Below are 20559 nucleotides of genomic sequence, written 5' to 3'. Positions count from 1 at the left end.
ACTTCAGAACGCTGCTGTCTCCAGCAATCCAGCCTCCTTCAGGTGAAGCAAATCGTTTGCACATCTCCTATTAGGGGGCTCCTAATGTTGAAAGATCATGGGCAATTATGGAGCCAGAGAAACCAGGAGATCCCAAGATCCTGGGGAAAGCAGCAGAAGGGCCGGGAACACCAGGCTGGAGACAGTGGGGAGAGCCCCTGATGTTTGGGGAGGACACTCAGCTCTCCTTTCCGCAGCTGCCCCCTCAACGCCATGTGCTGGGGCTGGATGCACCCCACATCCTTCCGTCCTCTCTACTGCCCTGCCAGTGGGGAGCAGTGTGCTCATAGAACCGATTCTTTGAAATGGAGATCAGAAGGGTGATGTAACTCTCCCAGAACGCGTCACCCATTCAGCCATTGGAGATTGTGTATGAAAGCTGAGTCTGCCCAGGCACTGTCCTTGGCTCTGGGAGCACGACAGGGAAGCAAGTAGCTGAGAATCATCACCCCGGTGGGGTAGGCGTCTACAAGGACACAGAGACACGTGGAGAAGATCACTGAATGTGGGCACGGATTGGAGCCACGTGCCTACCAGCCAGGGGGCACCAAGGGTGGCTGGAGACCTTCAAGGACAGCTGGGAGAGGGGCAGGGGACCGATGAGGAGCCACCCTGCACACCTTGACCCCCGACCTCTGGCCTCCAGAACTGCTGTTGCTTTGAGCCCCCAGTGAGTGGGCTGCTTTCCTACAGCAGCCCAGGGAACTAGGATTTTGGCACTGGGAGAGACAGAGTAAAAGGTACACAGCAACTCTCTGTGTTATTCTCACGACTGCTCCTGAATCTACAATTATCTCAGAATACAGAGACTTTTAAACATAAAAAGTATCTTTGGCTAAATAATCCTAACCACCACATGTGCGTACCTGGAGAGACAAGGCTGGTGGCTAAGGGACCCCGAGCCGCCGGCTGTGTGTGCAATCTTGGTTGACTTATGTAAGCGCCCCGTGCCTCGATACTCACATCTGAAGATGGGTTCACAGGTACCCGCCTCCCCAGGTCAGTGTGAGGATGAATATTTATGGGCAATTACCCTGTTCAGGACTGTGTGGAAAGCTCTGGAAGGCTCTGGAAGGCTCTGAGCCACCAGTTTACAAGCACAGCCTCATGCAATCCTCACAACCACACCTTGGAGGCAGGACTAGGCCCATTTCAGAGCTGTGGAGACTGCTGCAGGTGGGGGGTTTGCAGGCAGACACCCCTGGACCCGAGCCTGAGCCCTGGCCTCGCAGGCTGTGGGAAGCCTGGCTCTCGGGGCCTCCACTCTGCAGAAAGTCATCTCCTCTGAGGAAAAGCACTTGGGCGTCTTGTCCCCCAAGCATGCCTGCGATTTGGAGTATCCCCAGACCTCAGCGAGGTGAGGCGACTGAGCAGCTTCTCAGCTTTTTACTGAGAAACTAGAGCCAGGCCATCCTGCCAGTTCCAGAACAAAACGACAAAGGCCACCACCCAGCTGGGGGTTCTCCTTCTTGTCAAGACTGGCCCCAATTTCTCCTTATCCCAAGCCCCAAGTTCTGTCCCAGCAGAGATCGGTTTGGTGTTTCCAGAAATGTTTCTTCTCCTCCCTGGGAACAAACAGAATCTGACTCTGCACAGGCCACAGCCTTCAGGGCTCCAGACCCGGAAGAGCAGCAGAGGAGAGGGATGTCCCCAGGCTGGGAGGGCAGAGGGCCCACCTGTTTGCAGGTGACAGGTGTGCCCTGGTTCCTTGTCTCCGTATCCACGGAAGCACCCAGGAGTGCAGCCTGCTGGTCCCCTTTACAGATGAGGAAACCGAGGCCCCAAGAGGTAAAAGACTCACAGAGTGGAGGTGGCTGGGGCTGCTCCCTGACAGTGTCCCAACGCACCCCATCCCTTTCCGTCTCCTCTGCCCGGCTCCCGCCTCGCTGCAAGTGCTGCCACCAGCTCCCCCCTTGGAGTCCGGAGGGCATGTTCAAGGCCACGTGCCAGCTCGGCCTGGAGCTCCGACAGGTCTGGCCAGGGCCTGAGGACGCCACGTTTGTCACCAGCTTCCGCTGACACCACCCATCCCAGGGCCATGTGTGAGAACCTCAGGCGGAAGGCATTTTCAACAAAACTTTCCCCTCTGTCCCCACAAGGACCTTCAAGTTCAGCGAAGAAGGAATTCTTAACCCCGTTTTCTTTGGATGTGGGAGGTCAGACTTGGTGAGAAGGTGGGGGCTGAACTAAGCTCGGGCTCTGGAGTTTCTCCCCGGCCCTTGGAACCACCCGGGTTGCCCCCCCAAAGGGCTGCTCCCGCTGCTCGACGTCCATCCTCAGGGCTGCCACTGCCTCTTGGGAGGTAGAGTGTCAGAATGTAAAGAAATTCCCGAAGAGGTGAGCTTCCTGGAGATCCATTCTGCCAACCTCCCTCCACTCTCCCCATCCGGGGATTTTTGCATATGCCAAATCTCCATGCAGGGATTAAGCAAGGTAACGCCTGGGCTGGACCTGGTCATTGGAGAGCACTGGACAGAGGGCTTGCGATTGTTCTAGAATGACCATCGCTCTCATCGGCAGCCCGTGACCTTGTCCAGGGAGCCCCAACGGGATGGCGTAGGCCGAGCAGGTCTGAAGTGGGTCTGTCCGTCCTGCTGGGAAGAGGGACCAAACCTTCTGGGCAGCAGCCCCGGGACAGACCAGGCTGGATGAGGAAACAATCTGCATCATCCAGAGAAGAGATGGGATTTGGCATCTCAGGAGACCTCAGGGTGCTGAGCGCCTGGTCAACGGACTGGATGGAAATAATAAAGCAGCGAGTTAAACTCTCAGCTTGTGTTTGCAAAGCAACTTTGGATCACGCCTGATGTGGACTGAACATCCTAAGAGCACTTCAAAGGATGAAGGAAGAAGAGCATTTCGTATTTTTGCGATTTACCGCCCCGAGGACACACATGTACCTTGTGGCGTGGACAGGACCGTAGTAACCCGGCTCGAGCTGGCGCCCAGGCGTCACGGGCCTGTAAGCTGGAGAAGTGCGGCCAGGGTGGCCTCACTCACTATCACCCCCTCCCTGTTTTTTTATAGGGGACAATGAGGCTCAGAAATAAAGTCCTGCCCCATCTCCTGCCTCCCAAACCCCAACTGGAACCAACTTACAAAGCGTCGGTTCGCTGGAGCATGAGAAGGGGGCTCCAAGCATCTAATCAGCTAATGGTCGGGGGAAGAGGTGGGATTTTATATTCCAAGTGGCTTTTTTTTTCTTTTGAACGTAGACATCTGGTGTCATATAAATAAAATTCAAAATGTAAATATTGTAAAACCCATTAGCGAATGGTTTTCGGTTTGGTGAGAGCACGGGTCAGCTGCTACCCGGGCCGTGGGGGGCTGGGGGGCGTCCCCCAACGTGGTGCTCCGTCTCTTACCGTCTCCCCGCCGCGCTGCGTCCCAGGAGCGAACATGAAAACGCGGCTCCATTTTCTCCTATTTATTTTATTGCATGAACAGAGTTAAACATCTACCTAAAAACCTTCCCTCTTTCATTTTACTCATGGAAGGAAAAAGAAAAAAGCCTCATGGAGAAAGTATCACGCTTTTTTTTCGTCGTAAGAACAACAAATTCCCGCGCACACCAATTAAGCCTCAAGACAGCTACACAGCCAGATTCCTAACATCGGGTTTAAAAATCCTCTTCCAAAGGCGTTTTCGGTTCAAGACGTATTAAACAAGCTTTATTTAATAATGCTCGATTTGCCTGATCCCATTTAAATATTTGCTCTGATCAGCAACCATTTGATCCGGGTTTCCTTTCAGGCTGAAGAACAATTTCTCTGGGTTATTTTTCTACGGTGCAAGGTTGGTCCTTGAGGCGAAATAAGTCTCTCGGGTTCCTGCATTTCTCTAATCCGGGCTGAGGGTGGGAAGGAATCGAGCCAAGAAAAGCCTGTTCCGAAGGCTGTGCTAGAATGTTTACATTCACTCGTCCTCATGTCTGTCTGGCTGAAGACAGACGATAGCATTTAAAAGGTTCCTCCTAGCCAGATAATTGTAAGGAAAGATTTTTTTTTTTAGGCAGAGTGTCAGAATGTAAAGAAATTCCCGAAGAGGTGAGCTTCCTGGAGATCCATTCTGCCAACCTCCCTCTGCTCTCCCCATCCGGGGATTTTTGCATATGCCAAATGGACGAGCGTCTGTCAAGGGCTGAGGATTTAAAGACAACAGGGAGAGGGAGAGTTATTTTAATCTTCTATCTCAGTAGGTGTTAAAAGAGGGAATGCCGCCTTGATTTCTATAGTTGGGACATTCCTGAGAGATGTTTTTGTTATGGTCATTAGTAATGCTATGATTTTACCAACATGATAGACAAAAGCAAACCTTGGGTTTTCGCCCCAGCCCCTCCCCAGGGGTCATAAAGCCCCTCACAGGGCAGACACAGCCGCCTCTTTGGCTGCCGGGGCCCAGCCCAGGTCCCTGGGCCCGTGGGGAGGGCGGGAGGCCCCGGGCCCCTTATCTGAGCAACCCCCTGGAGGGAATGTGCTCCCAGCCTTGGGGGCGGGGTGGTCTTTTCGGTGAAAGACACATTTATTAGCGCGGGGCCGGGGCCTGCTTTGCCAGCCCCTGCCGGGTGGGAAGGGGCCAAGGGGCCGCCCCGCCCCTCGACCTGAAGTGTTTACCGCTGGGGTGATTTACGCCCTCCAGGTGTTCGTTTGGGAACCATCTCCTCGGGCTGACACGATGCTTTCAGTGCATTTGTAGACTGCGGCGGTTTTCTATTCATAATGGCCCAGGTGCCAAAAAGACATTTTTAAAAAATGCGCCGGCACAGAGCAGGGTCTTGTGCCGTGGTTTACACATAGGAGGGTCGAGAAACCACTTGTGCAGAAATCCCCCGTGCCCTGCCCCGGTGGGGAGAGTCACCGTTACCGAAATCACCACGCTCAGCCAGCTAACTGCAGCTGAGGGGTCCTGCTCCCTGGATTCTCCTCTCAGCTGCCCCCCGGTGCTTTCCAAGGCGCCTGCCTGGCAAGCAGTTTTCCTTCCGTGATCAAGAGTTGGGGTTCTCAGCTGGCACCGACGCAATTTAGGGAGCAAACCCGGGCTTGCTTCTGGCTTGTCCTGCGGCTCAGCCTCTGCTGTGGGCTTCGGTGTGGGGGTCCCGCTTCCCCGGGGAGGCTTTCACCCTGGAACCACTTTCTGTTTTGTTTGCCCACGCTCACACGCCCAGAGCATGTTCTCATGTCTTCCCCAGGTTTCCAACCCGAGTCCCAAACATCTGTGTGGGGTAGATGTGCAGACAGATAATCTGAACACCGACTTAAAACCTGCTGCAAGAAATAAAAAATGTTTTTGTTTTGCTTTTTAAAACTTACGTATTTTTATTCTGGTATATCATGTGCATCCCACCTCATTTAAAGGAGTTTGGACATTTATGGCATGTGCATTTTTACACTAGACTAATCTTTTCTCCAGCCTTTACTGGCTACTGTGATGAAAAAGAAAATGAATGTATTTTTGTCCCATAGAGTTATATATATATGGGGGGTAAGGGGGAGACTGTAGGGAAAGAGAGACCAATTCTTTTTCAATATTCTCATTTTTCCAAAAGCTTTTTCATTCATCCAGAGGCCACTTGTCTGGTTTTAAGAACACGCTCCACATTAGCTGGTTCACCCTCCTTGGAGGATTGTCTCTGGGAGGAGCAGTTTTGCCTCCGAACCCATACTGCAGAGACAAGGTGTTTGGTCAAACCCAGGGGGGTGAAGAGCAGGAGCTGCTGATCCACTTTTAGCAAATGATCCAGTTTCAGCAAACAATATAATGTGCTTTGATTTCTATGTCGAAAACAGTCTTTTAAGTCATTTGGAAACTAACAAATTCAATTACAAAGCTTTAAACCTCCCCACCCCACACTCCCCACCCCCCAACCCCATTTTTTTCCTCCTTTCTCCCTGGGCCGTAAATATATAAACCTCCCCAAGTAAGAAAAATATCACTGATTTGCCTTACTAAACAGGAAGACATTTTCATCCACAGTGACTGTTCAAAAAATACCAGCCCTGGGGCAAGAAAGAAAATCCCCGCAATGAAAAAAACCTTCTATTTCCAAACATCAGATTGGAGCCATTTCAATGGGTTTCCCAGGAAGCTGGCTGTGCTCAGCCTAATATTGAGGAGAACCATGGAAAAAGGGGGGAAAGTGCAATGTTTAAAATAACCATTTTTGCCCTTGCTAGAAATTTAATCTGTGAGTTTGTGACTGTAAAGAGGAGGTGGCAATAGATGTCCACTTGTGGATTCGGACGCATGAAATGCCAGTGACGGCCGTCTATTTTACAGACTTGCCACGTGCACAGAATTCTCAAACCCACTGCAGAGCACCAAGACAGCTAAGGGCTGAGTTTAACTAAACCACCGGACTCACTGCTCTCGTCTTGGCTGGAGCAGTCCCCCCAAAGCAGGTGACCACCAGAAGATTTTTGTTTTTAATTCTAAGTAACAAGGGGGATAAAAATTAATGTGATCCTATGAGGGCTAGACGTTAAAATGTAAGAGAGAGTTAGCCAGGGCCTAGTAAATGGCTAAACAGATTAGTAGACTTACTTTTTAACATGTAAACATCTGAAACCCGTTTCCTGTTTAAGAAGAAGAAGAAAAAAAATCTAGGTGGATGACCCCGAGCACTTTTTTTTGATTAACAAATGTGAATTGTACATCACAGTGGAAAAAAAAAAAAAATGGCCCGCGCTTGGTGGTCTTTCTACAGTCTGTATATGGGAGAGAGAGAAAAAAATACAAAAATAAACGTTACCTTCTCACTTTCAGGGTGGGCAACGCCATTTCCACAGCGGCGTCCGAGGCTCTGGCAAATGTTACGGCTGTCACTGCGGACAGGATCCCGGCGGCCTGCGGCCTCGACAGGGGCCGAAGGAAAACGTTTCCTGCCTTGTCTCCGGCCCGGTGCTATCTCCAGGCCCGGGCTCGGCCGGGCAGGCTCGTGGCGCTGCCGGCAAACGGCACTGGACACGGCTGAGCGGCCGCCTCGCCCGCCCTGACCGGCCGCTCCGGCGGGGGCGAAAACTGTGACAAATTTGCTGCCTCAACCCAGAGGACAACAGAAAGTTCACTCTCATCCTTTTCGGACCCAGCGCCAGCTGCAGCGCGTTCGGCCGAGCGGAGCTGAGCGGTGCTGGCACATTCTGACAAGAAACATTTTACAGGGTTGGTGCTACCATTTGATATTGGAAGTTGGGATCCCAATTTTGTGTCTTGATAACAACAGCAGCTGGGAACTTTAAGAAATGTGTGTATTCCTTTCGGTGTAAGAGTTACATAATGAGAGCTTTTATGTCAAGCACCTTATAAGGGAAAGATTTAGCCTGAATGTCAATATGACATAATTTTTATGTTTTTTTATTTATATAAGGAAAGAAGCCATTTATGATCTTAAATATTATTTTTGGGTTGGACTATTAGATAGCTGGGGGGTTTGGAAAAAATTTAAAGCAACCCTTTCCATGCTTTAATTTACAAATTCATCAACAGGACTTTTTTTTTTTTTTTTTACATCATTACTAAAAAAAGGTGCCAATGCATCATTATGTATTTTTGCAAGTCCTTTGGATAAACGAGGGCACAGTTTTACACTTACGCAATCTCTGTAATTACCAAGCATGCAATAAAAGCGTCCCTTGGCCCTTTATAAACGGATGCTTCTTTCGTTTTCTGAAAGCAGTTTGCTCTTTGAGGACTGCTTGCTCACCAGGACTTGCATAATTCTGATGAACTGGTCAGCAGCTCAAGAATGAAACTCTCCCCACAGAGAACCGTGACACCCCAACTCCAGGCAACACCCCATCCCTCTAGAATCTGGAGAGGTTTAGCGTCTCCTCCAGATTTCCTAGCGACACCCCGCGGACGTGATCCCGCTGTCAAACAATAGCTCTTCTTACTCTGGACGCCGGGGAGCGACCGGGCTGCCCTGTCAAGCTGCTCGTGTAACAAAACCCAGCTTCCTTCTTATCTTGTCTGCCCCGGCAAACAGCAGACCCCAAAGGAGGTGAACCGAGGACCCCAATTAGCGACACCCGGTGAATTCCGTCACGCCCTGAGCCCACAGGCCCGGGACCGGTTTCCCCTCCCGGGTTGGCCTCCGGGGTGAGGGCGGCCCCCGTTGGGTGGTGGCAGGCGCGGCCGAGTGGCCTGTGCTCCCCCTGGCCCTGCTCTCCCACCGAGGGACGGCGGGGACCCCCTTGGGCCCTGTGAACCAGCCAACGTTCATTTCTCTAGTTTTCAGGTCACAATTTGCATGCAACAGCTCCTAAATCAAATGCAATTTTAAAAAGGAAATAACTAATTATTGTGCCTCTCCCTTCTCTTCTTTCTCAGAAAATCGCTTTGGTGTAAACGGAAAGCAACTGGTTTTCTTTTACAAGGGGAAGGCCACCGAGTGTCACTTCTGTTCTTTCCTGTGTTTTACCACCAAATGCCAGCACTTCTGAAAGAGACTGTCTTGATATTTCATATGGTGAGTTTTGTTTGTCCCAGGTAAGTTCTGGGAAGCCCCTCTAGAGACAGTGTGGCTATTTGAAATAATTGAGATCTCGAGCCCAGATGTGTCTGCAGGCACTTACACGTGAAAGCACAGCTTTATGTACATCAAGCCCCGTCTCCCAGTGATGGTCTAGTCAACTGGCAAGATCCACAATTAAAGTGAGGAAATGGAGGAAAAGAGAGAGTAACTGAATTTCACAAGGAGAGAACATGGCTCACGGCCGGGCAATCAATAACTGCTGCGTTTACGGAGGCGTCGCCAGGTGTCATCAGGATGGAGCACACTGGGGCCTGCAGCAAGCCTGGCACACATTAAATGCTCAACAAGCGCCAGGGGCCGCAGACCGGGATTTGTGCCCATGCTGCCCGGAGCCCATCACCCCGTCACCCACCCGGCCACCCTCAGGGACGGACTGCAGGGCTGTCTTCGGGAGCCCTGCTGGGAACCTTGGCCTTGTTCTCAAACCCTGGGCCAGGAAAGCTGTTTAAGGGAGGACCCTGCGGTCCCTGCTGCCCCCACCCCCAGCATCCGGGGCTCAGCCCCATGGGGCTGGCAGCTGGCCCCTCAGTCACCCTGGGAAGCGGGGACACAGGCAGCCTCACCTGGCACCCCGTCTGCTGGCCAGCCCTCCCGGGAGGGGTTGTGAGGGGCCCCTAGCTGGTCCCGGGCCTCGCCGTGGGAGTCCGGGTCCTGACACGTGATGTCAACCCACGAGCTAACCCAGGAGACCCAGCAGGCTCACCGGCCCCCCACCGGCCTCTCAGCCGCCCTTGTGCCCTCTGGTTTCTGTTGTGTCTGTTTGTCTGTTTGCACGGCAGACCCCTCAGGTCCAGACTTCCTCTCCCTCTTCAAAGTCCACCCTGTCCCTCACCCTCCAGACGTGTCGAGGCTGCACGCTGAGGCCGCAGGAAGACAAATGAGCCGGCTCTGCACGAGGCGACGGGGACCCCACGACCGGCAGCGCCTGCCCACGAGGAAACCGGGCTGCAGGGTTTGGGGGCCTGCACGCCGCCATTCCTGCCCCTACGAGCTGCGTCTGCCCTCTCTGGACCCAGGTTCCCTGTCCATCAGACGGCGCCAGTGATAAGCTGCCCTCCTAGGGGCGGTCAGTGAGACGTCAACTCACAAACGTGTTCAGACAGCTGCTTCTCACTTCTCCATGAGGGTCGATGGTGGTGTTGCTGTTTTATTTGGCCAAAAAAAAAAAAGGGAAAAAAGGAGTGGGACACCTGATTGCTAAGAAGGACCAGGAGGCAAGTTCAGCGTGAGACGGTGATTTGCGGTGTGCTAGTGGAGGGAATTCTGCCATTGGGAGCCTCGGGCTTTGTTCTGCTCACTTTGTTGTTTGCTGCTCACCTGCTGTGCTCACTGGGCACCTTAGAGCACCTCCTCGCCCGCTTCCCCACCTGGAAAGGATGATCCAGGATTTCCTTCCCGATGTCTCCCTTTAATCACTAAATAAAATCTTCAACCACTGAAAAATCGCCTTAATGTATCACGCTTTGCTCAGTGGCACTAGGAGGCTATTACGTTTAGAGTATCCACACATGTACTAAATTAAAATAACACAAAATAATTAAAATAACTTTGCAAAAAAAAAACCTTGAAAAATGGAGTAATATTTTCTCAACTGCATCACGGGGGGCTGTCTCTGGAGAGAGCCTGCGGGGAGGGACGGGGCCACAGGGGGGCCCCCTCGAGGCCGGGACCCGGGCGGGCGGGAGGCGTGCTGCACACGTGCAAAACTCGTGGAGCTAGAGGCTTGAGATCCGTGCACTTTACACACTGCCTTGTATGCATGTGAGTTAAAACTTCAATAAAAAAGACAAAAGTCAAGAAATAAGCTTATGTAATGAGTAAGATGTCTAACAAAGCATAGATATCCGGAAACATAAAAAAACTCCTATAGATTAATAAGAAAATGACAAACAACACAATAAGAGGTATAAAAACAAATGGGCAAAATATATGACCAAAAACAAGCTCTAGAAAAATCCAAGGGATGGTGAACAGAAGAAGAACCGAAAACGCCAACCGACATGCGGAACACGCCTGCTGTAAAATGCCAGCCCGGCCGCCACTCTACGCGGGACTTTCTTGCACTTTCCCGGGGTTTGGGCTCATGTTGAATGTCACGTGGGCATGGAGGGCGGCTTCATCCTTTTCAGCGCTTGAGCCTGCGAGCGTCTTCATCTGCTCTGGGCTGGATTTCGTGTGGGGAAGGGAGGGAAGGGGGGTCCACAGGCCATGCCAGCCCCACCCCACAAAGCCCCTTCTGCCCTCCACTGGTCTCCCAGGGACAGTCTCACTTTCACAGAGAAACGTGGCGTGTAAAACGCCCTCCCCAGGAGGCAGGGAAATCACAACGAGGTGTAAATGACTACCGCAGGTCTCTTCCCAGAGCCAGGATGGAAGGAGGGCGGGGAGAGGCTGGAGGGGGGTGGGTGGGGAGGGGGACCCTCCAAATCCGGGCAGAATGGGGCTGGGTGGAGGAAGCCTGTCCGGCTTCCAATGTGCAGCTCCTCGGACAACCACAGAGGAAGCTCTGGGTCCACGTCTGTCCTTATTATCATAGAAGGTGTCCGTGGCTCCGTTGTGGTTTCTGAGACCCTCTCAGCTGGTTCTGAGGGAGGGGGCTGCTCTCGAGTCCATGGCGGTCACGTTGGAGAAGGAGCTGCTGGCACAGTCCTGCAAAGGGCTGAGGACAGACCTGGGGCCGGAAGCCTGAGGCCACCTCCTCCTTCTGAATAGCCCTTGGGTGGCCAAGAGATCACTCCATAAACGAACAGCATCACTGAGATCAGAATTGCAGTGAGGCCCTGTAGGCTCAGCGGCCCAGGCCAGAACCGGGAGCCACCCTGGGCTTCTCATTTCCCTCACCCCAGGCCGTCTCCTCAAGGCCGGGAGTCTGCAGGTGCTGCACGTGGACTCGGATGGCGCATGTGGGGACTGGGGAACACCCACAGGATGGCTCCGGAACACAGCGGATGCAGTGTGAGGCCGACCTCCTGCCCTGCACCAGCCCCTCCCCTGGTGGACCCTGGGGACACTTTGGGTCTCCTGGAATTAATGCCAGTTGTGAGCCAGGGTTCAGGCATCCCCCAAAGTCGGGTTATTTCCCTCTCCCCAGTGCACCGTCGCCCTGTGAGAGGCCGTACCCCATCCCCTCTCGTCTCTCCAACCCACGCTTGCCCGGCAGCCAGAGGGCCTTTCAGATCCTCAAGTCCCAGGACCTTGGCTTCTAACACCTTTCACAGGTGACTGCATAATCCGTCCCTCGAACTGGACAGTCGTGGGAGTAAAATGGGGCTGTTATTAACAACCACGTTGGAACAACAAGCCCAGACCTGGGCTCTCCCAGGCAAGCTGGGCCAGAAAGTCATGCGTGGCCCTGGGAACGAAGCCCAGAGTGACCCCATGACCGTGCCGCTGGGCCTTGGCACATGTTGGTTCCGCTTACCCTGCCTCCTCTTGTCACCTGGTGGCCTCTGACCCCTGATTTGGACCCTGGCTCAGCCTCTGTTGCTCCAAGGAGGCCTGAGCCCCCAAGTAGCATTAGTTGCTACCCTGGGCTCCCCCTTCCTACAACCCTCATCCCACTTCATTTTGTCTAACAGGTGTCATTTCTGCAAGATGGCGGGCAGGGCTACTGTCCATCTCGTCGCCCCGGCCCTGCCTGGCCCGCAGTGGACAGCCACAGACATCTGTCGAATAAGTGAATGAACTGAATTAGATGTCTCCAATGGGGGAAGAAACAAAATTATTGGCTGCAATTCCATTGGGGGTTTCAACAAGTTTCTGCAAGCAAATGCTGTTTGGTGATGCTTTCCACTGTTAGTGTTTCCTGATTCTAAAAGACAGCCATCCAGGGGAGAAAAATGAAATATCCATCACCATGTGCACTGCTGGCTAATTTTCCCTGCCCCAAGCAGGCCTGGGTGCTTTTCCCACTCACAGTTCCACGATTGGCTACTAAAGAAGCAAACGTGGAGAGCAAAAGGTATTCAGGGGTTGGGGGGTCTCTGTGGGCAAGAAGCATCGGGGAGGTAGAGAGGGTCCCCCAGCCAGCCCACATAGTGGCGACCTGTGGCTTGGGGGCAGGACATCGGTCCCTTCCATCCCCGTAGCCGCGCTCTGCTGGGCAGTGAGCAAACCACACCGGACTGTGGGAACAGAGAATTTAGGGCTCCACATCAAGCCCCCCTTCTGCTCCCTAAACCTCCAAGTTTGGCCTTTGGGGAAGCAAACCTTAGCGGGACTTTCCAGCACGGTTGCCATGATGGGGTCATTTCTTCCGAGCTGGAGTAAGTGGCTTCTCGTTGCCCTATGTCATCCCGATGCTATTTCCTTTTATTATAAATAGGAATTTCACTCAAAGGGGTGCAGCCTACTACCCCTCAGGCCTCTTTGTACTTTAATCAGAGCTTTCCTGCCGAAAATGTTTATCTTCAGCAAAGAGGTGCTAATTTTATCTTGTAAAAGTGGATATCTGCTTACGTCCCTTCTACCTTAGAGAAAGATAACCGAAGCGTATTATGTCATCTAAACACAGCATCCTTGGAGATCAAAAGGCGTAACATATACATCTGCCACAGTTGATGGAGAAGCCATTGGTGGGGACTTCCGCCGGCTCGCATGTGCTCCATTGATAGACGCTCTTTGCGTTTCTATGAAAGAAACTCCCCGGCCCTCTGTTTGCGCCAGTTGATTTCGATGATATTGGGAGATTTGGAAATGAGAATCCAAAATAGATGTGCCCTTCTCACCCCTCTGTTTGAGCTCTCGCCACAGGAAATGGCACAAGTTCAAATTTTCATAATGGAAGCAACATGGTACCAGATAAGAAGTGTGTCTTATGGGGACATTTTTAATGTTTAAAATGTAGTCAAAATGATCCATAGCCAGCCTCCACCCGAGGGTCGTTTGCTCTGACTGAGTCCTACTTCTAGTTCCAGCCCAGTGTTTTTCCCTCTCTGGGACCACATTCCACTAGAATATCTAGCGCAGCTCAGTACAAGTGCACACACGCTTGAACACATACATTTTTAAATAAATTTTCATAAAGCTAGATGTGATCTTAACAATGTGCAAGGCCCTCTGAAATGTTTTATCCTCTTCTAGCCTCATCAGGCTTCTAGTCCTTTGCTACCCAAAGTGTGGTCTAGACAGGCAGGTGCTGCGAGCCCACCTGGACCCCACAGACACAATCTGCCTTGTAACAAGTTCCTCTGGCCCTTCGGCACGCATTACAGTCCGAGAAGCACTGAACCGGTCTATTTCATTTTTTAAACTTATTTTTTATTGTGACGTTGCTGCAGCTCTGCAAGATGGCTTCACTGATTATCAGTGCTCCGTGGCGCAGGGGTGACACGCCCTTCCTGAGAACTCTGGAACCAGGATTCTTGGGGCTTCTAGCTGGCTCGGCCGTGAGAAGAAATGGACGTGTGCCCACAGCTCTGCCCTTGGGAGATGCTTTCCCAGATTCCCGGACCCCTTCGAGATTCACGACCAAGAGGGCACCTCCCGACTCGGGTCCTGCTGCTGCCTCCCCCACCCCCACTTTCTCCTCCCAGCGTGCGTTTGTGAACTTTGCAATAAATAGGCATTTAAGCATCCAAAGCTCTGCGGAGTTTGCTGGGTCCTCGCGATGGGGAGGAGTAGCAGGGGCAAGGGGTCTGAGCCCGGCACAGGAGCCTGGAGGTTGGGTTCATTCAGGAGTGACCTCGGTGAGGGTCTTTCCTCCCCCTGGGTGACCACACAGCGAGGGCCTCTCGGTGCCCTTTGATTCGGGGATGCTCTGGTGGAGACCGCCCCTGGGGACATGGCAACGAGGGGCATTAGAGGGAAAATGCCAGCTCTTCCCTCCTAGAACTAGAGTCAAGGACAAAATAAAAATGTCTAAAACATCCTCCAACACCCCACCCCACCCCCGCCCCGGGGAGGGTGGTTATCTCTCTCAGCTCAGGACTGATTTATGAGGATAAAATGAAATTATCAATGAATATAGCTCCAGAAAGCAAAAAGCATATTGCACTTGAGAAACCATAGAGCAGGATGACAGCCTCCCCTTTAAAGTGGAGAAATACGCTGGGAAATCATTATCATCCCACACATTGCTTCTAACCTCTGTTAAAATTTCCAAGGTCAGCTCTACCTTGGAAAATAGACGAAAGCACAAAGGAGAAAGCAGAAGCCACTTACAATCTCGATGTCTAGAGAAAAGGGCTCCCAGGCCCCTGGGATCCACCTGTGGGGACCTATCGCTGTTGCTCTCCACACTTATGTATTTGTCATCTCGGGTTGTTCTTAAACATAAATGGCACATTACTGAACACATTATTTGGAAAAGCACTTTTTCTCCCAACAATATGTCTTAGAGGCCTTTAGGGAAAGGCTTCCACACATATTTACCTACCTTATTTTTAAAAACAAATGCACAGTTTCCATTATGGAGAAACCACAGTTGGTTTCCCCATTTCTGACCTGAAAGCCATTTTGGAGGATTCGTCTTTTACAGTCATAAACATTTCCTCCGTGAACATCCTCAGACCTACCACTGAGTACACGTGGATATTTCCTTTCCAAAACTGACATCTAAAAGGGCACTGTCTGGGCTAAAGGTGTAGGCTTTTAAATTTTAATAGATACTATCAAATTGCTTCCGAAAACAACATACCAATTTATGGATCAGCAGCAGGAGAACGGTGCTCTCTGTCTGAACCCAATGATGGCCATGATCAATTTTTAGTTACCACTAATGTCATGGAAGAAAAGTAACATCTGGTTATTTTAATGTGCATTTTTCTGTTTGCTAAAGAGTTTGAACATCTTCTTATTGGACATTTGCACTCCTTTCCGGTGGGCTGCTGTTTCTGACCTTTGGACGCTTTTCTATGTCTGTGTATATGGGTGTTTGTGTCTTTTTAAACCTGCTTTTTAAGACTGCTTTAAATATTCTGGACATTAGTCATTTCTGTGTTTTCTATTTTGCTTTAATTTTTTTTTTTCCCAGTTGGTCACTTGAATTTTTACTTTCTTTATGGTGTTAATTGTGGTACAGATTTTTGACATAATCAAGTTTGTCACTTGTTTCTTTTTTGCTTATGCTTTTATGTTAAGACAGTTTTCTCTATCCTCAAAGTTATAAACATATTCTTCTGAATTTGTTCCTGATATTTTTATAGTTTATCCACCTTCATATTTTTACCACTTTTCCCAACACTATTCAATGAGAGGTTGATCCTTTTCACCGCGTGTCGAAAAGCTTTCTTTACCCTGTAATAAACCCCTGTTTGCATATGTGTCTATAGCTGGACTCTCTTTCCCATTCCATTGGTCTATTTGTTTTCTTTCAAAATAGCTGGGTAATTTTTCATATACCTTTGTGTTAATGATTTCTCATTGAATTTTGTGGTGGTCAGAGAATATTCTTTGCATGATTTCCATTCTTTGAAATTTATTGAGACTTGTGTTATGGCCTAGAACAGGGGCCAAGAAAGTCTTTCTCTGAAGAGGCAGATGGTCAACATTTTAGGCCTTGCAGGCCATATGGGCTCTCTGTTGCATATTTCTTCTTTGTGTTGTTTTATTTTATTTTTTGAAACCCTTTAAAAACATAAGCACTATGTCTAGCTCACAGGTCCCACAAAAACAAGCTGCAGGCCACCGTTTGCCACCCCTGACCTAGAATCTGGTCAGTCTTGGTCAATTTTCCATGTGCACCCGAAGAGAATGTGTTTCCACTGTGGTTGGGTGGAGTTTTCTATAAATGCCAACCAGGTCAAGTTGGTTTTGAATGTCGTTCAAGCCTCCTACTTGTTTCTCTGTACTTGGTTTCATCAGTTATTGGGAGAGGAGTATTGAAACCTCCAACTGTAATTATGGATTTGACTATTTCTCCTTTCAACCTTATTGGCTTTGGTTTCAGGCATTTTGGAGCTTACATACATCCTCACACGGCCTCATGAATACGATGGCATCAAATGGGTTTGTCGAATGCGTGAGAGAATGGAATCAATGTCCGTGTTACCGACAAGCACACCGAGAACGTTCTCAGATTCTGGGTGGTGGAAATGTTGTCCTCCCAGTATGCAGTTCTTTGAGGAACCAGCAGTTAGTGCACTCTGATCGGGGTCAGAAGACCTGGTCCTCATTTCCTCCTGTGGAAAACAGGTAGACGGCCTCTCGGTTCACTGGGAAGATTCAACATGATTGAGCACATGGGACTACATGTGAAAATAGTGCAGAGTAAGTGTTTGATGCCCACTAGCTGTTAGAAGTAGCATCAGTGGCATTTCTCAGGGTGGTGAAGGCCAGCGAGAGGGGGCGTTTGCTCGGGCTGTTTTAGCAGTTGAACCGGACAGAAAGGGCTGGTTGGTGCCTCCGTGAAGCAAGATGACAGGCGAGTCAAGAACTCCCCAGACTTCAGATTGAGAGGATCTTCCTGACCGAAAGGGGGAAGAGAGATGAAACAAACTAAGGTTCCTGTGGCTGAGAGATTTCAAATGGAGTTGTGAGTCACTCTGGAGGGTATTCCTATGTGCTATATAGATATCACCTTTTAGTCTTTAGTGTGTTGCAATGGCTAGAGGGAAATACCTGAAGCTGTCAGACTGCAGCCCAGTGACCTTGATTCTTGAAGACAATTGTATAACTATGTAGCTTACATGGTGTGACTGTGCGATTGTGAAAACCTTGTGGCTTGCACTCCCTTTATCCAGTGTATGGGCAGGTGAGTGGAAAAATGGGGACAAAAGTTAGATGAACAATAGGGTGGGATGGAGGTAATGGAAAGATTTAGGTGTTTTTTTTTGCTTTTATTTTTATTTTGATGTAAGGAAAATGTTCAAAAATTGATTCTGGCAATGAATGTACAAATGTATGATGGTGATTTGAATAATTGATTATACACTGTAGATGACTGTAGGGTTTGTGAATATATCTCAGTTAAACTGTATTTTAAAAAGTAAATGAACAGTTGAGGGGGAGGGGAATGGGATGTTTTGGATGTTCTTTTTTATTTTAATTTTAATTTTAATTTTTTGGATAATAAAAATGTTCAACGTTTGTGGTGATGAATGCACAACTGTATGACGATACTGTGAACAACTGACTGTACACTTTGAATGATTGTATGTTAGATGATTATAGGTCAATAAAATTGCATTAAAAAAAAGAACTCTCCAGACTTCAACTGCACGACATGGAACGTGCTCTGACTTCCATAAGCTTTCCAAATCATATCCCTCCCACTGCCAACCACAAAAGATAGAGCTCGCTTCCTCAATATTAGCTCCTTATTTTCTGAAATTTTAAATCTTAGGTTTTGTTGAGAATGCTAATAAGAACCACAGTAAAACAGAATGTGAAGGACATAAGTGTTGGAGTCAGAGTTGGGCACAAATTGGGACTTTCATACTTACTAGGTGTATCGGTTACCTCCTGATGTAATAGTGCCCTGTAACAAACAACTGTGAAACCTCAGTGTCTTAAGGCAACAAGTGGATTTTGCTCACAATACTGGGTTTAGCTAGGGTCAGTTAAGGCCTGCCAATCTGCTCTGGGCTCAACACATTGAGGGGGTCGACTGGCTGTGGCCAGACTGGGCAGGGGAGGTGGATTCTCTGTGCCCGCCTCTCGTTCTCCCGCAGGCTAGCCCAGGCGCATCCTCATGGCCAGACAAGATGCTAGAGAGCAAGCCCTAGTGCGTGAGCCCATGCCAAGCCCCACTTCCATCTTGTCTACTCACATCCCATCAGCCAAAGCGGGCCCCTCGACTGAGACCGAGTCCAGGGGTAGAGAATGTCATCCTGCCCACGTGGGAGGGCCCACTGCAGTTACATAGCAAAGGGCAAGGCTCTTGGGGTTTGAGGTTTGGGGTTTGCCTGAAGCCCGACTGTGAGGCCGCAGTTGTCCCTGGGGAGCCCTCGAGCCCTCTGCACCTCCCACAAAAATCTCAACACCGCCGCTAGCTCAGGACCCATTGCAGCGAGACATTTCATCAGACAGAGGGTAACATGTACACACCTCTCTGCTTGGCCAGAATTTTTAAAATCAATCTTATTGAAGTGGAATTTATTTACAACAAAATGTACCCATTTTAAAAGGTGACAAATAAATGTGCATATGTAACTATAACCCCAACAAGAATAGAGTCCATTGAGTTTGTTGCTGTTGCCACAGACAATCCCTCATGCCCCTTCTCCCCTACAGGCAACCACCAACCTGATCTCTCTAGCTACAGATTAGTTCAGCCTGTTCTAGAACTTAATGCAAGTGGAATTATACACTATGTGGTCTTCTGTGTCTGGAAGTTTCATTTATGTTGTTTCATATGTTAGTGATTTGTTCATTTTTATCGCTGAGTAGTGTTCCATCAGATGCTTGGACCACAATTTGCACATGCATTAAGCTATCAATGGACAATTAGGTTGCATCTAATTATTGACTATTATAAATGAAACTGCTAGGACCACTGTTCTGGTTTGCTAATGCTGCCAGTTTTGCAAAACACCAGAAATGCACTGGCTTTTATAAAGGGGGTTTATTTGGTTACACAGTTACTGTCTTAAGGCCATAAAGTGCCTGAGGTGAGGCATCAGCAATTGGGTACCTTCACTGGAGAAAGGCCATTGGCATCCAGAAAACCTCTGTTAGCTGGGAAGGCACGTGGCTGGTGTCTGCTTGCTCCCAGGTTGCGTTTCAGCTCCTCTCTTAGCTCCTGTGCATTCTTCAAAGTGTCCCTCATGGCTGTAGCAACAAGCTCCTTCTGTCTGAGCTTATATAGTGCTCCAGTAAACTAATCAAGGCCCAAACTGAATGGGTGGGGCCACACCTCCATGGAGATTATCTGATGAGAGTTCTCACCTACAGTTGGGTGGGTCACATCTCTATGGAAACAGCCTAATCCAAAGGTTCCAACCTAATCAACACTAATACAACTGGCCCCACAAGATTGCATCAAAGAACATGGCGTTTTGGGGGACATAATACATCCAAACCGGCACAACCACTTACATGCAAGTCTTTTTGTGAACATATTCTTAATTTCTCTTGGGAAAATATCCAGGAGCAGAATTTCTATGTCACAGAGTAAGCACATGTTTAACTTTGTAAGATATTGCTAACTGGCTTCTCAGAGTGGGGGTGCCATTTAACCCTCCCACCAACAACATCTCAGCGTTCTACTTGCTCCCCATTCTGTCCAACACTTGGTAGTGTATGTTTTCATTTTAGCCATCCTGGTAGGTGGGTGGTGCTACTTCATTACTGTTTTAATTTGCATGCCCTGTTGAGCATTGTATCACATGCTTATTAGACAGCCACACATCTTCTTTGTGAAGGGTCTGTCAGATCCGTCACCCATTTTTTAAGTCTTCGTAACACTGAGTCATAAGATTTCGTGTACTGTGGATACTAGCCATTTTCCAGATAAATGAATTGTGAATATTTCTTGCATTCTGAGGCTTGCTTTTTCATTTTAATGGTATTTTTTCAAAGGAAAATAATTTTTTCATTTTGATGAAGTCCAATTCATCAATTTTTTTCCAGTGAGTGCTTTTTTTATCAGAGCTCAGAAATCTTTGCCTGCCACAAATTTGTGAAGATTTATTTCTCATGTCTCTTTCCAGAAATTGCATCATTTTGGCTGATATGGTTAGATATTTGATACATTTCAAATTAAATTTTTATGTGCTGTGGGGTAGGGGTCAGGGTTCATTTTCTTCCATGTGATTATCCAGTTGTCCTTTACCGGGTTGAAGAAATTCCCTTTTATCTCTAGCTTGCTGAATGCTCAATTTTGTTAAATGCTTTTTATGTACCAAAGCCACACACTGAAATATCAATGGACATAAACTGCAGAAATAGATTAATAATAGTCACCAGCACTATGCAATTGGGCACGAACAGAGGACTTGCTCCTTCGGATGGCTTTGTTGTCCTGATGGCTGAAGGGATCCGACAGTGCCCTGAGAAGGCCCAGCATCCATTTGCAAATCCTTTGCCTCACTCTCCCCAGATAATCACTT

General features: G+C 49.2%; 1 long non-coding RNA gene across 1 annotated transcript; it reads left to right on the top strand.

Annotated features, from left to right (window-relative positions):
* Window positions 1-7723: 7723 nt before the first annotated feature.
* On the top strand, window positions 7724-9758 carry LOC119518892. Its single transcript, XR_005213865.1, has 3 exons — window positions 7724-8066; window positions 8365-8503; window positions 9409-9758. It is a non-coding gene; the product is annotated as an uncharacterized LOC119518892 (long non-coding RNA).
* The last annotated feature ends 10801 nt before the right edge of the window (window positions 9759-20559 follow it).

This window comes from Choloepus didactylus, chromosome 22, assembly GCF_015220235.1.
Source record: "Choloepus didactylus isolate mChoDid1 chromosome 22, mChoDid1.pri, whole genome shotgun sequence".
In the NCBI taxonomy this organism is placed as follows: domain Eukaryota; kingdom Metazoa; phylum Chordata; class Mammalia; order Pilosa; family Megalonychidae; genus Choloepus; species Choloepus didactylus.
This window is presented reverse-complemented; position numbering and strand designations above follow the sequence as displayed.